The sequence below is a fragment of the Phyllobates terribilis genome, unplaced genomic scaffold, assembly GCF_046119375.1.
Source record: "Phyllobates terribilis strain yellow unplaced genomic scaffold, ASM4611937v1 Scaffold_40__1_contigs__length_11209783, whole genome shotgun sequence".
Classification (NCBI taxonomy): domain Eukaryota; kingdom Metazoa; phylum Chordata; class Amphibia; order Anura; family Dendrobatidae; genus Phyllobates; species Phyllobates terribilis.
The window spans coordinates 2267467-2279903 of record NW_027362800.1 but is presented as its reverse complement, the minus strand read 5'-3'; the positions used below and the strand labels follow the sequence as shown (position 1 = coordinate 2279903).

Genomic DNA, 12437 nt, shown 5'->3' with positions numbered 1-12437 from the left:
GCAGGCATGTGAGGGATCTAGAGGTTGACAGCATGTCTTCTTAACGGGAGTCCAGGTGGCCATCTCCACAAATGGACTTTTCAGAATCCTTGGGTGGCACCGTAGTCGGAAACCAATTCTGGTTATCGCTTCTCGGCCTTTTGGCTAAGATCAAGTGTAGTATCTGTTCTTATCAGTTTAATATCTGATACGTCCCCTATCTGGGGACCATATATTAAATGGATTTTTAGAACAGGGAGATGGAAAAAGAGCTTGCTCTGTCCACTCCACGCATTGACCTGGTATTGCAGTATCTCCAGGACCGGTGCACCCCTTCTTTAATGCAGTTTCTAAAATCAGAAAGAATTGAATTCAATGCTTTTTGTTCATTTTGCTTGTTTGTCGGATTTTGGGATGGACTCTTTGGCTTTGCTTTTCTTCTCCTCATTGGATTTTTCATGTTAAAAGTTGCAGAAGCCAGATGACAAGCTCATTTTGGTTCAACTTCAGCAACTGTGCATTGCATTGCCATGTAATGTAATGTAATGCAATGCTATCTATCTAGCTCTCCCTCTATACTTCCTTTTGGATAAACAGACATATTAGGCAAGCATTTTGGAGCTTTCACCTAAATAACTACAGGTGGTGAGATAAGCTGCACAATATAATTGACCTTTCAGTATATTGTTGCACACACACCATCTATTTAGCAAATGCCCTTGTTATCAACAGCAGCCTTTTAAACTCACCTGAGCTAACAGGTATGTGAGCTGGTTACTCTGCTGCGCTTAAAATTTCTTTTTTGGTTTGCTACAATGCCTTTTCTGAAACGTTGTCTCCCTCTGCTGGAACACTGACTTCTTTCATTTAATGCCTGCAGACTATAAAAGAGAAACCAACCCAAAAAGTTTGGTTGATTAGTCTGTGGCATTCTTTTAAACTGTTGCTTATGGCGGTCTCTGTGAGCTTCTCAGTGACATTCAGCCATCCAGGTATCCCGCCTGCAGTAGACGGAATGTGGCAATGGAACGCTGGCTGCGCGTGTCATAATAGGCTCTGAGCCTTTATATACCTGCGCACAGCAGCAGCCACCTTCAGTCTGCTGCTGGACAGCCAGCAGCAGCAGCAGGAGAGGTAATTAATCAGCAACCCTCCTGCTAAGGGTAGACAGCTGCTCGTTCCACCCCCCCCCCCGCCTTAATTGGTTCTCCTCCATTCCAACGGTGTTGAGGCGGGTGGGAACAGCCGGGGGTTGAGGGTACTGTGCTAAAAGAGGTGGAGTTATGCAGATCTAAAACGCGTGGATTGCAGCAGCAGCAAGCCGAAAAGTGCAGGCATGTGAGGGATCTAGAGGTTGACAGCATGTCTTCTTAACGGGAGTCCAGGTGGCCATCTCCACAAATGGACTTTTCAGAATCCTTGGGTGGCACCGTAGTCGGAAACCAATTCTGGTTATCGCTTCTCGGCCTTTTGGCTAAGATCAAGTGTAGTATCTGTTCTTATCAGTTTAATATCTGATACGTCCCCTATCTGGGGACCATATATTAAATGGATTTTTAGAACAGGGAGATGGAAAAAGAGCTTGCTCTGTCCACTCCACGCATTGACCTGGTATTGCAGTATCTCCAGGACCGGTGCACCCCTTCTTTAATGCAGTTTCTAAAATCAGAAAGAATTGAATTCAATGCTTTTTGTTCATTTTGCTTGTTTGTCGGATTTTGGGATGGACTCTTTGGCTTTGCTTTTCTTCTCCTCATTGGATTTTTCATGTTAAAAGTTGCAGAAGCCAGATGACAAGCTCATTTTGGTTCAACTTCAGCAACTGTGCATTGCATTGCCATGTAATGTAATGTAATGCAATGCTATCTATCTAGCTCTCCCTCTATACTTCCTTTTGGATAAACAGACATATTAGGCAAGCATTTTGGAGCTTTCACCTAAATAACTACAGGTGGTGAGATAAGCTGCACAATATAATTGACCTTTCAGTATATTGTTGCACACACACCATCTATTTAGCAAATGCCCTTGTTATCAACAGCAGCCTTTTAAACTCACCTGAGCTAACAGGTATGTGAGCTGGTTACTCTGCTGCGCTTAAAATTTCTTTTTTGGTTTGCTACAATGCCTTTTCTGAAACGTTGTCTCCCTCTGCTGGAACACTGACTTCTTTCATTTAATGCCTGCAGACTATAAAAGAGAAACCAACCCAAAAAGTTTGGTTGATTAGTCTGTGGCATTCTTTTAAACTGTTGCTTATGGCGGTCTCTGTGAGCTTCTCAGTGACATTCAGCCATCCAGGTATCCCGCCTGCAGTAGACGGAATGTGGCAATGGAACGCTGGCTGCGCGTGTCATAATAGGCTCTGAGCCTTTATATACCTGCGCACAGCAGCAGCCACCTTCAGTCTGCTGCTGGACAGCCAGCAGCAGCAGCAGCAGGAGAGGTAATTAATCAGCAACCCTCCTGCTAAGGGTAGACAGCTGCTCGTTCCACCCCCCCCCCGCCTTAATTGGTTCTCCTCCATTCCAACGGTGTTGAGGCGGGTGGGAACAGCCGGGGGTTGAGGGTACTGTGCTAAAAGAGGTGGAGTTATGCAGATCTAAAACGCGTGGATTGCAGCAGCAGCAAGCCGAAAAGTGCAGGCATGTGAGGGATTCTAGAGGTTGACAGCATGTCTTCTTAACGGGAGTCCAGGTGGCCATCTCCACAAATGGACTTTTCAGAATCCTTGGGTGGCACCGTAGTCGGAAACCAATTCTGGTTATCGCTTCTCGGCCTTTTGGCTAAGATCAAGTGTAGTATCTGTTCTTATCAGTTTAATATCTGATACGTCCCCTATCTGGGGACCATATATTAAATGGATTTTTAGAACAGGGAGATGGAAAAAGAGCTTGCTCTGTCCACTCCACGCATTGACCTGGTATTGCAGTATCTCCAGGACCGGTGCACCCCTTCTTTAATGCAGTTTCTAAAATCAGAAAGAATTGAATTCAATGCTTTTTGTTCATTTTGCTTGTTTGTCGGATTTTGGGATGGACTCTTTGGCTTTGCTTTTCTTCTCCTCATTGGATTTTTCATGTTAAAAGTTGCAGAAGCCAGATGACAAGCTCATTTTGGTTCAACTTCAGCAACTGTGCATTGCATTGCCATGTAATGTAATGTAATGCAATGCTATCTATCTAGCTCTCCCTCTATACTTCCTTTTGGATAAACAGACATATTAGGCAAGCATTTTGGAGCTTTCACCTAAATAACTACAGGTGGTGAGATAAGCTGCACAATATAATTGACCTTTCAGTATATTGTTGCACACACACCATCTATTTAGCAAATGCCCTTGTTATCAACAGCAGCCTTTTAAACTCACCTGAGCTAACAGGTATGTGAGCTGGTTACTCTGCTGCGCTTAAAATTTCTTTTTTGGTTTGCTACAATGCCTTTTCTGAAACGTTGTCTCCCTCTGCTGGAACACTGACTTCTTTCATTTAATGCCTGCAGACTATAAAAGAGAAACCAACCCAAAAAGTTTGGTTGATTAGTCTGTGGCATTCTTTTAAACTGTTGCTTATGGCGGTCTCTGTGAGCTTCTCAGTGACATTCAGCCATCCAGGTATCCCGCCTGCAGTAGACGGAATGTGGCAATGGAACGCTGGCTGCGCGTGTCATAATAGGCTCTGAGCCTTTATATACCTGCGCACAGCAGCAGCCACCTTCAGTCTGCTGCTGGACAGCCAGCAGCAGCAGCAGCAGGAGAGGTAATTAATCAGCAACCCTCCTGCTAAGGGTAGACAGCTGCTCGTTCCACCCCCCCCCCCGCCTTAATTGGTTCTCCTCCCTTCCAATGGTGTTGAGGCGGGTGGGAACAGCCGGGGGTTGAGGGTACTGTGCTAAAAGAGGTGGAGTTATGCAGATCTAAAACGCGTGGATTGCAGCAGCAGCAAGCCGAAAAGTGCAGGCATGTGAGGGATCTAGAGGTTGACAGCATGTCTTCTTAACGGGAGTCCAGGTGGCCATCTCCACAAATGGACTTTTCAGAATCCTTGGGTGGCACCGTAGTCGGAAACCAATTCTGGTTATCGCTTCTCGGCCTTTTGGATAAGATCAAGTGTAGAATCTGTTCTTATCAGTTTAATATCTGATACGTCCCCTATCTGGGGACCATATATTAAATGGATTTTTAGGACAGGGAGATGGAAAAAGAGCTTGCTCTGTCCACTCCACGCATTGACCTGGTATTGCAGTATCTCCAGGACCGGTGCACCCCTTCTTTAATGCAGTTTCTAAAATCAGAAAGAATTGAATTCAATGCTTTTTGTTCATTTTGCTTGTTTGTCGGATTTTGGGATGGACTCTTTGGCTTTGCTTTTCTTCTCCTCATTGGATTTTTCATGTTAAAAGTTGCAGAAGCCAGATGACAAGCTCATTTTGGTTCAACTTCAGCAACTGTGCATTGCATTGCCATGTAATGTAATGTAATGCAATGCTATCTATCTAGCTCTCCCTCTATACTTCCTTTTGGATAAACAGACATATTAGGCAAGCATTTTGGAGCTTTCACCTAAATAACTACAGGTGGTGAGATAAGCTGCACAATATAATTGACCTTTCAGTATATTGTTGCACACACACCATCTATTTAGCAAATGCCCTTGTTATCAACAGCAGCCTTTTAAACTCACCTGAGCTAACAGGTATGTGAGCTGGTTACTCTGCTGCGCTTAAAATTTCTTTTTTGGTTTGCTACAATGCCTTTTCTGAAACGTTGTCTCCCTCTGCTGGAACACTGACTTCTTTCATTTAATGCCTGCAGACTATAAAAGAGAAACCAACCCAAAAAGTTTGGTTGATTAGTCTGTGGCATTCTTTTAAACTGTTGCTTATGGCGGTCTCTGTGAGCTTCTCAGTGACATTCAGCCATCCAGGTATCCCGCCTGCAGTAGACGGAATGTGGCAATGGAACGCTGGCTGCGCGTGTCATAATAGGCTCTGAGCCTTTATATACCTGCGCACAGCAGCAGCCACCTTCAGTCTGCTGCTGGACAGCCAGCAGCAGCAGCAGCAGGAGAGGTAATTAATCAGCAACCCTCCTGCTAAGGGTAGACAGCTGCTCGTTCCACCCCCCCCCCCGCCTTAATTGGTTCTCCTCCATTCCAACGGTGTTGAGGCGGGTGGGAACAGCCGGGGGTTGAGGGTACTGTGCTAAAAGAGGTGGAGTTATGCAGATCTAAAACGCGTGGATTGCAGCAGCAGCAAGCCGAAAAGTGCAGGCATGTGAGGGATCTAGAGGTTGACAGCATGTCTTCTTAACGGGAGTCCAGGTGGCCATCTCCACAAATGGACTTTTCAGAATCCTTGGGTGGCACCGTAGTCGGAAAGCAATTCTGGTTATCGCTTCTCGGCCTTTTGGCTAAGATCAAGTGTAGTATCTGTTCTTATCAGTTTAATATCTGATACGTCCCCTATCTGGGGACCATATATTAAATGGATTTTTAGAACAGGGAGATGGAAAAAGAGCTTGCTCTGTCCACTCCACGCATTGACCTGGTATTGCAGTATCTCCAGGACCGGTGCACCCCTTCTTTAATGCAGTTTCTAAAATCAGAAAGAATTGAATTCAATGCTTTTTGTTCATTTTGCTTGTTTGTCGGATTTTGGGATGGACTCTTTGGCTTTGCTTTTCTTCTCCTCATTGGATTTTTCATGTTAAAAGTTGCAGAAGCCAGATGACAAGCTCATTTTGGTTCAACTTCAGCAACTGTGCATTGCATTGCCATGTAATGTAATGTAAAGCAATGCTATCTATCTAGCTCTCCCTCTATACTTCCTTTTGGATAAACAGACATATTAGGCAAGCATTTTGGAGCTTTCACCTAAATAACTACAGGTGGTGAGATAAGCTGCACAATATAATTGACCTTTCAGTATATTGTTGCACACACACCATCTATTTAGCAAATGCCCTTGTTATCAACAGCAGCCTTTTAAACTCACCTGAGCTAACAGGTATGTGAGCTGGTTACTCTGCTGCGCTTAAAATTTCTTTTTTGGTTTGCTACAATGCCTTTTCTGAAACGTTGTCTCCCTCTGCTGGAACACTGACTTCTTTCATTTAATGCCTGCAGACTATAAAAGAGAAACCAACCCAAAAAGTTTGGTTGATTAGTCTGTGGCATTCTTTTAAACTGTTGCTTATGGCGGTCTCTGTGAGCTTCTCAGTGACATTCAGCCATCCAGGTATCCCGCCTGCAGTAGACGGAATGTGGCAATGGAACGCTGGCTGCGCGTGTCATAATAGGCTCTGAGCCTTTATATACCTGCGCACAGCAGCAGCCACCTTCAGTCTGCTGCTGGACAGCCAGCAGCAGCAGCAGCAGGAGAGGTAATTAATCAGCAACCCTCCTGCTAAGGGTAGACAGCTGCTCGTTCCACCCCCCCCCCGCCTTAATTGGTTCTCCTCCCTTCCAACGGTGTTGAGGCGGGTGGGAACAGCCGGGGGTTGAGGGTACTGTGCTAAAAGAGGTGGAGTTATGCAGATCTAAAACGCGTGGATTGCAGCAGCAGCAAGCCGAAAAGTGCAGGCATGTGAGGGATCTGAGGTTGACAGCATGTCTTCTTAACGGGAGTCCAGGTGGCCATCTCCACAAATGGACTTTTCAGAATCCTTGGGTGGCACCGTAGTCGGAAACCAATTCTGGTTATCGCTTCTCGGCCTTTTGGCTAAGATCAAGTGTAGTATCTGTTCTTATCAGTTTAATATCTGATACGTCCCCTATCTGGGGACCATATATTAAATGGATTTTTAGAACAGGGAGATGGAAAAAGAGCTTGCTCTGTCCACTCCACGCATTGACCTGGTATTGCAGTATCTCCAGGACCGGTGCACCCCTTCTTTAATGCAGTTTCTAAAATCAGAAAGAATTGAATTCAATGCTTTTTGTTCATTTTGCTTGTTTGTCGGATTTTGGGATGGACTCTTTGGCTTTGCTTTTCTTCTCCTCATTGGATTTTTCATGTTAAAAGTTGCAGAAGCCAGATGACAAGCTCATTTTGGTTCAACTTCAGCAACTGTGCATTGCATTGCCATGTAATGTAATGTAATGCAATGCTATCTATCTAGCTCTCCCTCTATACTTCCTTTTGGATAAACAGACATATTAGGCAAGCATTTTGGAGCTTTCACCTAAATAACTACAGGTGGTCAGATAAGCTGCACAATATAATTGACCTTTCAGTATATTGTTGCACACACACCATCTATTTAGCAAATGCCCTTGTTATCAACAGCAGCCTTTTAAACTCACCTGAGCTAACAGGTATGTGAGCTGGTTACTCTGCTGCGCTTAAAATTTCTTTTTTGGTTTGCTACAATGCCTTTTCTGAAACGTTGTCTCCCTCTGCTGGAACACTGACTTCTTTCATTTAATGCCTGCAGACTATAAAAGAGAAACCAACCCAAAAAGTTTGGTTGATTAGTCTGTGGCATTCTTTTAAACTGTTGCTTATGGCGGTCTCTGTGAGCTTCTCAGTGACATTCAGCCATCCAGGTATCCCGCCTGCAGTAGACGGAATGTGGCAATGGAACGCTGGCTGCGCGTGTCATAATAGGCTCTGAGCCTTTATATACCTGCGCACAGCAGCAGCCACCTTCAGTCTGCTGCTGGACAGCCAGCAGCAGCAGCAGCAGGAGAGGTAATTAATCAGCAACCCTCCTGCTAAGGGTAGACAGCTGCTCGTTCCACCCCCCCCCCGCCTTAATTGGTTCTCCTCCCTTCCAACGGTGTTGAGGCGGGTGGGAACAGCCGGGGGTTGAGGGTACTGTGCTAAAAGAGGTGGAGTTATGCAGATCTAAAACGCGTGGATTGCAGCAGCAGCAAGCCGAAAAGTGCAGGCATGTGAGGGATCTAGAGGTTGACAGCATGTCTTCTTAACGGGAGTCCAGGTGGCCATCTCCACAAATGGACTTTTCAGAATCCTTGGGTGGCACCGTAGTCGGAAACCAATTCTGATTATCGCTTCTCGGCCTTTTGGCTAAGATCAAGTGTAGTATCTGTTCTTATCAGTTTAATATCTAATACGTCCCCTATCTGGGGACCATATATTAAATGGATTTTTAGAACAGGGAGATGGAAAAAGAGCTTGCTCTGTCCACTCCACGCATTGACCTGGTATTGCAGTATCTCCAGGACCGGTGCACCCCTTCTTTAATGCAGTTTCTAAAATCAGAAAGAATTGAATTCAATGCTTTTTGTTCATTTTGCTTGTTTGTCGGATTTTGGGATGGACTCTTTGGCTTTGCTTTTCTTCTCCTCATTGGATTTTTCATGTTAAAAGTTGCAGAAGCCAGATGACAAGCTCATTTTGGTTCAACTTCAGCAACTGTGCATTGCATTGCCATGTAATGTAATGTAATGCAATGCTATCTATCTAGCTCTCCCTCTATACTTCCTTTTGGATAAACAGACATATTAGGCAAGCATTTTGGAGCTTTCACCTAAATAACTACAGGTGGTGAGATAAGCTGCACAATATAATTGACCTTTCAGTATATTGTTGCACACACACCATCTATTTAGCAAATGCCCTTGTTATCAACAGCAGCCTTTTAAACTCACCTGAGCTAACAGGTATGTGAGCTGGTTACTCTGCTGCGCTTAAAATTTCTTTTTTGGTTTGCTACAATGCCTTTTCTGAAACGTTGTCTCCCTCTGCTGGAACACTGACTTCTTTCATTTAATGCCTGCAGACTATAAAAGAGAAACCAACCCAAAAAGTTTGGTTGATTAGTCTGTGGCATTCTTTTAAACTGTTGCTTATGGCGGTCTCTGTGAGCTTCTCAGTGACATTCAGCCATCCAGGTATCCCGCCTGCAGTAGACGGAATGTGGCAATGGAACGCTGGCTGCGCGTGTCATAATAGGCTCTGAGCCTTTATATACCTGCGCACAGCAGCAGCCACCTTCAGTCTGCTGCTGGACAGCCAGCAGCAGCAGCAGCAGGAGAGGTAATTAATCAGCAACCCTCCTGCTAAGGGTAGACAGCTGCTCGTTCCACCCCCCCCCCCGCCTTAATTGGTTCTCCTCCCTTCCAACGGTGTTGAGGCGGGTGGGAACAGCCGGGGGTTGAGGGTACTGTGCTAAAAGAGGTGGAGTTATGCAGATCTAAAACGCGTGGATTGCAGCAGCAGCAAGCCGAAAAGTGCAGGCATGTGAGGGATCTAGAGGTTGACAGCATGTCTTCTTAACGGGAGTCCAGGTGGCCATCTCCACAAATGGACTTTTCAGAATCCTTGGGTGGCACCGTAGTCGGAAACCAATTCTGGTTATCGCTTCTCGGCCTTTTGGCTAAGATCAAGTGTAGTATCTGTTCTTATCAGTTTAATATCTGATACGTCCCCTATCTGGGGATCATATATTAAATGGATTTTTAGAACAGGGAGATGGAAAAAGAGCTTGCTCTGTCCACTCCACGCATTGACATGGTATTGCAGTATCTCCAGGACCGGTGCACCCCTTCTTTAATGCAGTTTCTAAAATCAGAAAGAATTGAATTCAATGCTTTTTGTTCATTTTGCTTGTTTGTCGGATTTTGGGATGGACTCTTTGGCTTTGCTTTTCTTCTCCTCATTGGATTTTTCATGTTAAAAGTTGCAGAAGCCAGATGACAAGCTCATTTTGGTTCAACTTCAGCAACTGTGCATTGCATTGCCATGTAATGTAATGTAATGCAATGCTATCTATCTAGCTCTCCCTCTATACTTCCTTTTGGATAAACAGACATATTAGGCAAGCATTTTGGAGCTTTCACCTAAATAACTACAGGTGGTGAGATAAGCTGCACAATATGATTGACCTTTCAGTATATTGTTGCACACACACCATCTATTTAGCAAATGCCCTTGTTATCAACAGCAGCCTTTTAAACTCACCTGAGCTAACAGGTATGTGAGCTGGTTACTCTGCTGCGCTTAAAATTTCTTTTTTGGTTTGCTACAATGCCTTTTCTGAAACGTTGTCTCCCTCTGCTGGAACACTGACTTCTTTCATTTAATGCCTGCAGTCTATAAAAGAGAAACCAACCCAAAAAGTTTGGTTGATTAGTCTGTGGCATTCTTTTAAACTGTTGCTTATGGCGGTCTCTGTGAGCTTCTCAGTGACATTCAGCCATCCAGGTATCCCGCCTGCAGTAGACGGAATGTGGCAATGGAACGCTGGCTGCGCGTGTCATAATAGGCTCTGAGCCTTTATATACCTGCGCACAGCAGCAGCCACCTTCAGTCTGCTGCTGGACAGCCAGCAGCAGCAGCAGCAGGAGAGGTAATTAATCAGCAACCCTCCTGCTAAGGGTAGACAGCTGCTCGTTCCACCCCCCCCCCGCCTTAATTGGTTCTCCTCCCTTCCAACGGTGTTGAGGCGGGTGGGAACAGCCGGGGGTTTAGGGTACTGTGCTAAAAGAGGTGGAGTTATGCAGATCTAAAACGCGTGGATTGCAGCAGCAGCAAGCCGAAAAGTGCAGGCATGTGAGGGATCTAGAGGTTGACAGCATGTCTTCTTAACGGGAGTCCAGGTGGCCATCTCCACAAATGGACTTTTCAGAATCCTTGGGTGGCACCGTAGTCGGAAACCAATTCTGGTTATCGCTTCTCGGCCTTTTGGCTAAGATCAAGTGTAGTATCTGTTCTTATCAGTTTAATATCTGATACGTCCCCTATCTGGGGACCATATATTAAATGGATTTTTAGAACAGGGAGATGGAAAAAGAGCTTGCTCTGTCCACTCCACGCATTGACCTGGTATTGCAGTATCTCCAGGACCGGTGCACCCCTTCTTTAATGCAGTTTCTAAAATCAGAAAGAATTGAATTCAATGCTTTTTGTTCATTTTGCTTGTTTGTCGGATTTTGGGATGGACTCTTTGGCTTTGCTTTTCTTCTCCTCATTGGATTTTTCATGTTAAAAGTTGCAGAAGCCAGATGACAAGCTCATTTTGGTTCAACTTCAGCAACTGTGCATTGCATTGCCATGTAATGTAATGTAATGCAATGCTATCTATCTAGCTCTCCCTCTATACTTCCTTTTGGATAAACAGACATATTAGGCAAGCATTTTGGAGCTTTCACCTAAATAACTACAGGTGGTGAGATAAGCTGCACAATATAATTGACCTTTCAGTATATTGTTGCACACACACCATCTATTTAGCAAATGCCCTTGTTATCAACAGCAGCCTTTTAAACTCACCTGAGCTAACAGGTATGTGAGCTGGTTACTCTGCTGCGCTTAAAATTTCTTTTTTGGTTTGCTACAATGCCTTTTCTGAAACGTTGTCTCCCTCTGCTGGAACACTGACTTCTTTCATTTAATGCCTGCAGACTATAAAAGAGAAACCAACCCAAAAAGTTTGGTTGATTAGTCTGTGGCATTCTTTTAAACTGTTGCTTATGGCGGTCTCTGTGAGCTTCTCAGTGACATTCAGCCATCCAGGTATCCCGCCTGCAGTAGACGGAATGTGGCAATGGAACGCTGGCTGCGCGTGTCATAATAGGCTCTGAGCCTTTATATACCTGCGCACAGCAGCAGCCACCTTCAGTCTGCTGCTGGACAGCCAGCAGCAGCAGGAGAGGTAATTAATCAGCAACCCTCCTGCTAAGGGTAGACAGCTGCTCGTTCCACCCCCCCCCCGCCTTAATTGGTTCTCCTCCCTTCCAACGGTGTTGAGGCGGGTGGGAACAGCCGGGGGTTGAGGGTACTGTGCTAAAAGAGGTGGAGTTATGCAGATCTAAAACGCGTGGATTGCAGCAGCAGCAAGCCGAAAAGTGCAGGCATGTGAGGGATCTAGAGGTTGACAGCATGTCTTCTTAACGGGAGTCCAGGTGGCCATCTCCACAAATGGACTTTTCAGAATCCTTGGGTGGCACCGTAGTCGGAAACCAATTCTGGTTATCGCTTCTCGGCCTTTTGGCTAAGATCAAGTGTAGTATCTGTTCTTATCAGTTTAATATCTGATACGTCCCCTATCTGGGGACCATATATTAAATGGATTTTTAGAACAGGGAGATGGAAAAAGAGCTTGCTCTGTCCACTCCACGCATTGACCTGGTATTGCAGTATCTCCAGGACCGGTGCACCCCTTCTTTAATGCAGTTTCTAAAATCAGAAAGAATTGAATTCAATGCTTTTTGTTCATTTTGCTTGTTTGTCGGATTTTGGGATGGACTCTTTGGCTTTGCTTTTCTTCTCCTCATTGGATTTTTCATGTTAAAAGTTGCAGAAGCCAGATGACAAGCTCATTTTGGTTCAACTTCAGCAACTGTGCATTGCATTGCCATGTAATGTAATGTAATGCAATGCTATCTATCTAGCTCTCCCTCTATACTTCCTTTTGGATAAACAGACATATTAGGCAAGCATTTTGGAGCTTTCACCTAAATAACTACAGGTGGTGAGATAAGCTACACAAT

The 12437-nt window shown here is 44.9% G+C and overlaps 10 non-coding genes across 10 annotated transcripts; all 10 read left to right on the top strand.

Moving 5' to 3' along the window:
- Nucleotides 1-124: 124 nt before the first annotated feature.
- On the top strand, nucleotides 125-315 carry LOC141184524 (U2 spliceosomal RNA). Its single transcript, XR_012259271.1, has one exon. It is a non-coding gene; the product is annotated as a U2 spliceosomal RNA (small nuclear RNA).
- Nucleotides 316-1433: 1118 nt separating this feature from the next.
- On the top strand, nucleotides 1434-1624 carry LOC141184511 (U2 spliceosomal RNA). The gene has a single exon (XR_012259259.1). It is a non-coding gene; the product is annotated as a U2 spliceosomal RNA (small nuclear RNA).
- Nucleotides 1625-2745: 1121 nt separating this feature from the next.
- Nucleotides 2746-2936, top strand: LOC141184499 (U2 spliceosomal RNA). The gene has a single exon (XR_012259248.1). It is a non-coding gene; the product is annotated as a U2 spliceosomal RNA (small nuclear RNA).
- Nucleotides 2937-4057: 1121 nt separating this feature from the next.
- LOC141185598 (U2 spliceosomal RNA) lies at nucleotides 4058-4248 on the top strand. The gene has a single exon (XR_012260245.1). It is a non-coding gene; the product is annotated as a U2 spliceosomal RNA (small nuclear RNA).
- Nucleotides 4249-5369: 1121 nt separating this feature from the next.
- On the top strand, nucleotides 5370-5560 carry LOC141184487 (U2 spliceosomal RNA). The gene has a single exon (XR_012259237.1). It is a non-coding gene; the product is annotated as a U2 spliceosomal RNA (small nuclear RNA).
- Nucleotides 5561-6679: 1119 nt separating this feature from the next.
- Nucleotides 6680-6870, top strand: LOC141184475 (U2 spliceosomal RNA). Its single transcript, XR_012259226.1, has one exon. It is a non-coding gene; the product is annotated as a U2 spliceosomal RNA (small nuclear RNA).
- Nucleotides 6871-7990: 1120 nt separating this feature from the next.
- On the top strand, nucleotides 7991-8181 carry LOC141185297 (U2 spliceosomal RNA). Its single transcript, XR_012259973.1, has one exon. It is a non-coding gene; the product is annotated as a U2 spliceosomal RNA (small nuclear RNA).
- Nucleotides 8182-9302: 1121 nt separating this feature from the next.
- On the top strand, nucleotides 9303-9493 carry LOC141185296 (U2 spliceosomal RNA). Its single transcript, XR_012259972.1, has one exon. It is a non-coding gene; the product is annotated as a U2 spliceosomal RNA (small nuclear RNA).
- Nucleotides 9494-10613: 1120 nt separating this feature from the next.
- On the top strand, nucleotides 10614-10804 carry LOC141184463 (U2 spliceosomal RNA). Its single transcript, XR_012259215.1, has one exon. It is a non-coding gene; the product is annotated as a U2 spliceosomal RNA (small nuclear RNA).
- A 1114-nt stretch (nucleotides 10805-11918) lies between these two features.
- On the top strand, nucleotides 11919-12109 carry LOC141184450 (U2 spliceosomal RNA). Its single transcript, XR_012259204.1, has one exon. It is a non-coding gene; the product is annotated as a U2 spliceosomal RNA (small nuclear RNA).
- The last annotated feature ends 328 nt before the right edge of the window (nucleotides 12110-12437 follow it).